The 7204-nt window shown below is 36.6% G+C and overlaps 1 long non-coding RNA gene across 1 annotated transcript; it reads left to right on the top strand.

Annotated features, from left to right (window-relative positions):
* The first annotated feature begins 1795 nt into the window (after positions 1-1795).
* On the top strand, positions 1796-3355 carry LOC116545793. Its single transcript, XR_004266446.1, has 2 exons — positions 1796-1841; positions 3269-3355. It is a non-coding gene; the product is annotated as an uncharacterized LOC116545793 (long non-coding RNA).
* Positions 3356-7204: the final 3849 nt, after the last annotated feature.

Here is a 7204-nt window from a genome sequence, read left to right as displayed (position 1 = left end):
GGCCACATCCTCGGTGAAATCTTCAAGCCAGGGACAGCCTGAAGCCTGGTGGTTGGGCTACCAGTTCCTTGTGAAGTTCTGCACTGAGAGTGAGAACTTCCTTGAGGTCTTTGGCCAATGGGATGGTGATTTTTTCCAGGCCTGCCCATTGCCACCCATGGACCAATCAACACGTACTTCCTCTATTCTAAGACCATAAACACCATCCCCCCACCCCCACTCAGCCAGATTCACACGCTTGTCAGAACAACCTGCTTGTGGATAAGACCTGCCTACTTCATGTCTCCTCTCTGCTGAGAACTGTCTAGTCACTCAATGAAGCTCCTTTCTGCCTTGCTCACCCTCCAGTTGCCCATGTGACCTCATTCTTTCCAGGAGCAGGACAAGAACTTGAGACCCACCAAACGGTGGGAGTGAAAGGAACTATAATAAATTCTTGTTTGGCTCACAGAGCTGCAGGTGGTGACATGCTCCTGGAATGTGGGAGTGAAGAATGGTGACCCTCCTGGGGTCCCAGACCTAGGAATTTCCCAAGCCAAAGCTGCCATAACACTGTAGCCCTCCCATGTTCCACTGGTGCTGGGCAGCCAGTTCACACAATGGGAAGCAGTGGCAGGGCCAGACCAGCCCACTAGCTGTGAGCCAGAGTGGGGCAGCGGGACTAAAAGGGTAGCAACCCAAACAGGCTGAAGCATGTCCCCCCAAAACATGCTCCCAACCCCTGCTCACTGTGTTGTGGGCAAAAAGAAGGAGAGGACACCTTTGGCCCTTCTGGGAGCCCAGATATTGGGGCTTGCCGAACCAGGGATGAGATACGTTGTAATGTCCTCTTTGGGGCTTTGCAATTCCTAGTGTCTCCAAGCTCTTGGGTGTCACCACGTTCCTTTTGTCCAGATGCTGGTGCCCACAGTGGAAGCTGCTTGCCATGCATCTGGTCCAGCCACAGCCTCACACAGAGCTAGTAACTATGCTAGTGCTTGGAGCTGCCTGCCCCACTGCAGCAACCAGCATGCCTGGCTGGACACAGTGGTTGGACCCTGAACTTGCTCATCTACACTCCCCTCACAGGTCTTTGTCTGGCTCACTCTTGGCAAGCATGAGATCTGGGCAGGTAGCATGAGTTGAGTGCAACTCGCCAGGCTGAGTGGGCAAAACGAGCTCAATGAGTGAGAGCAAAACAAAACTCAAGCAGAGGCACCACCAGCCACATAGCTTTTCGGCTGATGAAGCGACACTCATAGGATCCTTTGACACAGATAGCTGGCTAGTGATACACAGAAGATTGAAACTGGAGCCTTTTTTTAAACCTTGTGGTAAAATTACCTCAACATGGATTAAAGACTTAAATGTAAAACACAAAAACCATAAAATGCCTGAAAGACAACCTAAGCAACACCATTCAGGACAAAGGAATGGACAAAGATTTTATAATGCAGACACTAAAAGCAATTGCAACAAAAGCAAAAATTGACAAAAGGGGTCTAATTAAACTGAAGAGCTTCTTCACAGCAAAAGAAACTATCAGCGGAGTAAACAGACACCCTACAACATGAGAGAAAATTTTTGCAAACTATGCATCTGACAAAGGTATAATATCCAACATCTATAAGGACCTGAAACAAATTTACAAGAAAATAACAAACAACTCCATTAAAAAATAGGCAACGACATGAACAGACACTTTTAAAAAGAAGACATACATGTGGCCAACAATCATATGAATAGAAACTCAATATTACTGATCATTAGAGAAACACACATCAAAACCTAAATAAGATGCCATCTGACACTAGTCAGAATGGCTATTATTAAAAGGTCAAAAAATAACAGATGCTAGTGAGGTTGTGGAGAAAAATGAATGCTTATATAGTTGGTAGGAGTGCCAGTGAACTCAACTGCTGTCGAAAGCAATGTGGTGAATCTTTAGAGAGCTAAAAGCAGAACCATCTTTTGACTCAGCAATCCCATTACTGTATATATAAACACCATGTAATGTAAATCATTTTATCATAAATTTACATACACCTGTATGTTCATTGCAGCACTATTCACAGGAGCAACGACATGGAATATACCTAAAAGTACATCAGTGGAAGACAGGATAAAGAAAGTATGGCACATATACACCATGGAATATTATGTAGCCATAAAAATGAATGATATCATGTCCTTTGCAGGAACATGGATGGAGCTGGAGGCCATTATCCTTAGCAAACTAACACAGGAGCAGAAAACAAAATACTGCCTGTTCTCACTTATAAATAGGAGTTAAATGATGAAAATATATGAACACAAAGAGCGGAACAACCCAGCAGGGCCTACTTGTGGGTGGAGGATGGGATGAGAGAGAGGGGCATAAGAAATAACTGTTGGGTATAGGCTTAGTACCTTGGTGGTGAAATAATCTGTTCACCAAATCCCTGTGAAACAAGTTTACCTATATAACAAAACTTCTCATGGATTCTTGAACATAAAATAATAAACCGATATAAAAATTACACTGCAGAGCCCTAGTAACCAAAGCAGCAGGGTACTTTCATAATGACATGTACATAATTCAGTGGAACAGAATAGAGAACACAAAGATTAATCTGTACATTTACAGTAAACTCAGTTTTGACAAAGACTCCAAGGACATACACTGGAGAAAGCACAGTCTCTTCAATAAATAGTGTTGGCAAAATTGGATATCCATGTGGAGAAAAATGAAACTAGACACCTATTTCTTGCCATATACAAAAATCAAATATAAACAAATTAAAGACTTTTAAATCTAAGACCTGAAACTGTGAGATTACTACAAGAAAACTTTAGGGAAAATCTCCTAGCCAACAGTGTGGGCAAAAGTTTCTTGAACAATACCTCACAAGTACAGGCAACCAAAACAAAAAATGGGTAAATGGGATCACATCAAGTTAAAAAGCTCATGCACAGCAAAGGAAACAATGAAGTGAAGACACAACCCACAGAATGTTAGAAAATATTTGCAAACTACTGATCTGACAAGTGATTAGTAACTAGAATATATAAGGAGCTCAGATTAATCAATAGGAAAAAAATCTAATAATCCAATTAAAAATGGACAAAATGTCCGAATATACATCTCTCTCAAAAAAAAAAAAAACATACAGATGGCAAACAAATATATGAAAAGGTGCTCAACATCAATGATTATTAGAGAAATGAAAATCAACACTAAAATGAGATATCCTCTCAACCCTGTTAAAATGGCTTTTTACAATTGACAGCCATATTCGATGCTGGTGAGGATGTGGAGAAAAGGGAACCCTTGTACACTGTTGGTGGCAATATGAATTAGTACAGCCACTCTAGAGAACAGTTTTTGGAGGTTCCTTAGAAAAACAAAAATAGCGCTACCATACAATTGAGCAATCCCAATGCTCAATATACACAGAAAAGAAAGGAAATCAGTATATGGAAGAGGCATCTGCACTCCCATGTTTATTACAGCACTCTTCACAATAGCCAAAATTTGGAAGCAACTTAAGTGTAGATCAACATATTAATAGATAAAGAGAATATGGTACATATACACAATAGAGTGTTATTCAGCCACAAAAAAGAATGAGATCTAGTCATTTGCAACAACATAACAACATGGATAGAGCTGGAGATCATTGTGTCAAGTGACATGAACAAACGCAGAAAGGTAAACTCCCCGTGTTCTCACTTATTTGTCAGAGGTATGAAAACAGTTTAACTCATAAAGACAGATTATAATTAATTTTAACAAAAGATAGGAAGAGGAATAGGGGTGTGGGGAAAGGGAACAGTGAATGGGGACAAAAAATACAGTTATATATGCTGAATAAGATCTATTATTTTATTGCACACCTGGTTGACTACAGTAAATAATTTTTTGTACATCTAAATTAGCTAAAATAGTATAATTGGATAGTTTGGAACATAAAGAAATAAATGCTTGAGGTGATGGATAACTGATTTACCCTGATATTATTGTGCATTGTATGCCTGTATCAATATATCTCATGTGCTCCATAAATACATACACCTACAATGTACCCAAAACAAATAAAATTTAAAATGTTTAAAAATACACTGAGGAATGGGAAAATGGGAGGAATATCTACAAACAAGTGCTAAAATGACCTGAAATTTCAATAAGTTTTTCTGGTGAAATCAATTATTATATCTGTAACTTCTGACTTTCTGCTGGTTGTTTGTAGGTGCCCATTATCTCATCACATTAAAATATATCCCATAAATAGCTTTCCTCCAGCTTCACTGAACCTTTAGTTCAGCATATGTGATACTTTGAGGTTTTTTCCCTAAAATATGATGATATCTAAATCATCACCCTCAAAGTTATATTTATGGGCAGTGCACACACACACACACACACACACATTCGTATTTATATTTCTTCAATGGCACAAGTCAAACTGGCCTTCACATATAATTGGAAACTGGCAGTAAATTAATGTATAAAATCCCTGAATAGTGTTGGCAAGAATGATCTGGACAAGGAAAGATTTTTTTCAAGGTAATTTTTAAATTTTGGCTCCAAAGCTGTACATATATTTACAAAGATGGAATTCTACTTAACCTAACAAAGAGCTGAATTCCAAGGTCCCAAGAAGAGGTGGAGAAATGCCCGTAATGAGTATGGTAGAACTTTTTTTCTTCCCCATTTTTTGGATCTTACTTTCTTTTCATATGGCATTGAAAAATCAACATCTAATGCATATGTAGCACTTGGATGCAGATTTTTTTGTTTGTGTTGTTCATTTGGTAAAATACATATTTGACTTGTTAGTATTTTCTGAATGATAATCTCTTAACTATGTATTTAATCATTTCTTATACTAGTAAAGGGCTAGAATAGAAAATAAAAAGAACCAGGAATTGAGGAAAATGGTAAGAATGGAACTGGAATTATTGGCACTGTATCATGATATGAATATGGTGTGATTTAAGTCCAGGAGATGGTTAAAATATAAGAATGATGGAGGTTTACATATTTAGTATGTTTGAGTAAAGAGGTTATTAAGAATGATGATTTAGAAAAGAGATGATCACTGAACAAGGTTATCACAGCTCTGTATCTAGTTTCCAGGAAAGTTCTCTGTACATGAGAGTTGTTCAACAATTATTTATTGAATAAATTAATTAATAATATTGTATATCTGGGCCATCAATATTGACATCAATGTAATTATTGTGTTGCTGAAGTTGAAGTGGAAGATTCTGAATTTAGACTGATTTTTGTCTTTTTTAAAACTAGATTTTATACTGCCATGCCAATGAGGAGATATTTTGATGTATAGGAGTCACCTTAAGATTTTCCAACCACCCTCATAACTCTATCAGTTACTGTATGCATTATTGATATCCCACCTGAGTTTAGATGTGGTAAATCACAAAGCACCAATCTATACAGAAATTAATCAAGATTGTCAATGAGTTTTAAAGATTCTGTAAACTATTAGTCATCTTCCTTCATCATAAATATTTTATTATATTTATTCCTTTATTCAGATATGATTTTGTGAAGAATAGAAATTATTCAGCAATTCTTCTGGCACAATACTCTGAAACAATAGCTATGTAAATTGTTTCTATACTGTAACAAGTGCTGGCATAGTACATCACCAATAATTTTTGTAAAAGTTGTCATTTAAAGGACAAGAGATTCCATCTGAACAGTGAAATAAAAGACATAAAAAACACATTTCCTGGTAATAGAAAAAAGAGTGAAATCAAATAATACTATCTATCTTATGATAGTGCTGTAAACTATCACCAAGAGTTTCCATAAACCACCTAAAACTTATAATCTCAATGCGATTCCCAAAATGACATTCAAATTGAGTAAAGAAAATCCTGCTAGTCTCATAATACCATAATTTTCACATTGTTGACTTTAAAAATATTATCCCTAAATAGGCTTAACTAAGCCCCAAAATAACTATTGAAAAGCCTATGTGGATAGTAAATTTTCTGAGCCCTTCTATATCTGAAGATTTACTTCTATTGCCTTCACACATCATGACTGAATGTAAAAGACCTGTCAAAACCTTTTCCCATCAGATCTCTTTAGATGCTGTTATATTTCCTCCAGGACTAAGATATGTGGAGCCAGGCTGTATTCTTAAAATTATATCTATTATTTTCCCACATCTTAAATGCATGTAGAACTTTCAAATTTATTCTAATGATGAAGTAATTTCAGAATATGTATTTATTTTCATTATTTTTGTCTGCAATTTCATAATCTCTTTCAATATGCATATTTCTTTGCCTCTGGAAAGTTGTCTTCTACCATATTTTTAATTAAAACTTTCGGTAAATTTGTTCCTCAGGTGCGACAATTATTTATAGATTAGATCTCTGTTTTATTTTTTCCATAGCTACAATTTTCTCTCCCATTTTATCCCTTTTCACTGTCTCTGGATTCCAATAAAAATAAGTTTTCAGTCTACATTACTAATTTTATCTTCTACAGCATGTTTCTCTCTTAAGTAACTCCAATGTGTCTTTTAATTTTCTTATCTATTATTGCCTTTGAGGTACACGGAATCTCTTCCTTGTCTTGCTTATTTTCGTTTTTATCTATTTTTGTTGCCTATACATCTTAGTCTGTTATCCATATGCATTTGTGCTCTTATATCTCATGACATGGGTTTTCTCTACTACGTTTAGGATGTCAAAGAAATTTTACATACTTTCTTCTGGCTCTTGCAGAGTCTTATTTGTGGTGATATTCTCTTCTTTTGCACTTTAGGTGAGGCTAAATTGCTGTGTGTTTTCCTTTTTTAATCATTTTCAAATGAGAAAAATACTCTGCAAACAAAATATTTAACAACAGAACCAGTGAACTATTTGTTTTCAATCTAGCCTAACTCAAAGAATGGTTAGATAGTTTATCTGGTCCATAGAGAACAGTTAATGTGCACATGATTTTATTCTGTTTCCAGTTTTTTATATGCCATGCACTTAAGGTAGTTTTGCTTTCTTCCTTCAGCAACATTTTGTTTTTTGCACCCCACTTATTCCATAATGTATCATAAAAATTTGGAATTTCTCTCTCTCTCTCTCTCTCTCTCTTTTTTTTTTTTTTTGGTCAGGCACCATGGCTTATACTTGCAATCCCAGCACTTTGGGAGGCCAAGGCGCAAGGGGATTACTTGAGGTCAGGTGTTCAAGACCAGCCTGGCCAACA

This window comes from Sapajus apella, unplaced genomic scaffold (genome assembly GCF_009761245.1).
Source record: "Sapajus apella isolate SASKATOON/1434 unplaced genomic scaffold, GSC_monkey_1.0 scaffold375, whole genome shotgun sequence".
NCBI classification, from domain to species: Eukaryota; Metazoa; Chordata; class Mammalia; order Primates; family Cebidae; genus Sapajus; species Sapajus apella.
The sequence above is the reverse complement of the archived record's forward strand: the minus strand, read 5'-3'. Positions and strand labels throughout refer to the sequence as shown.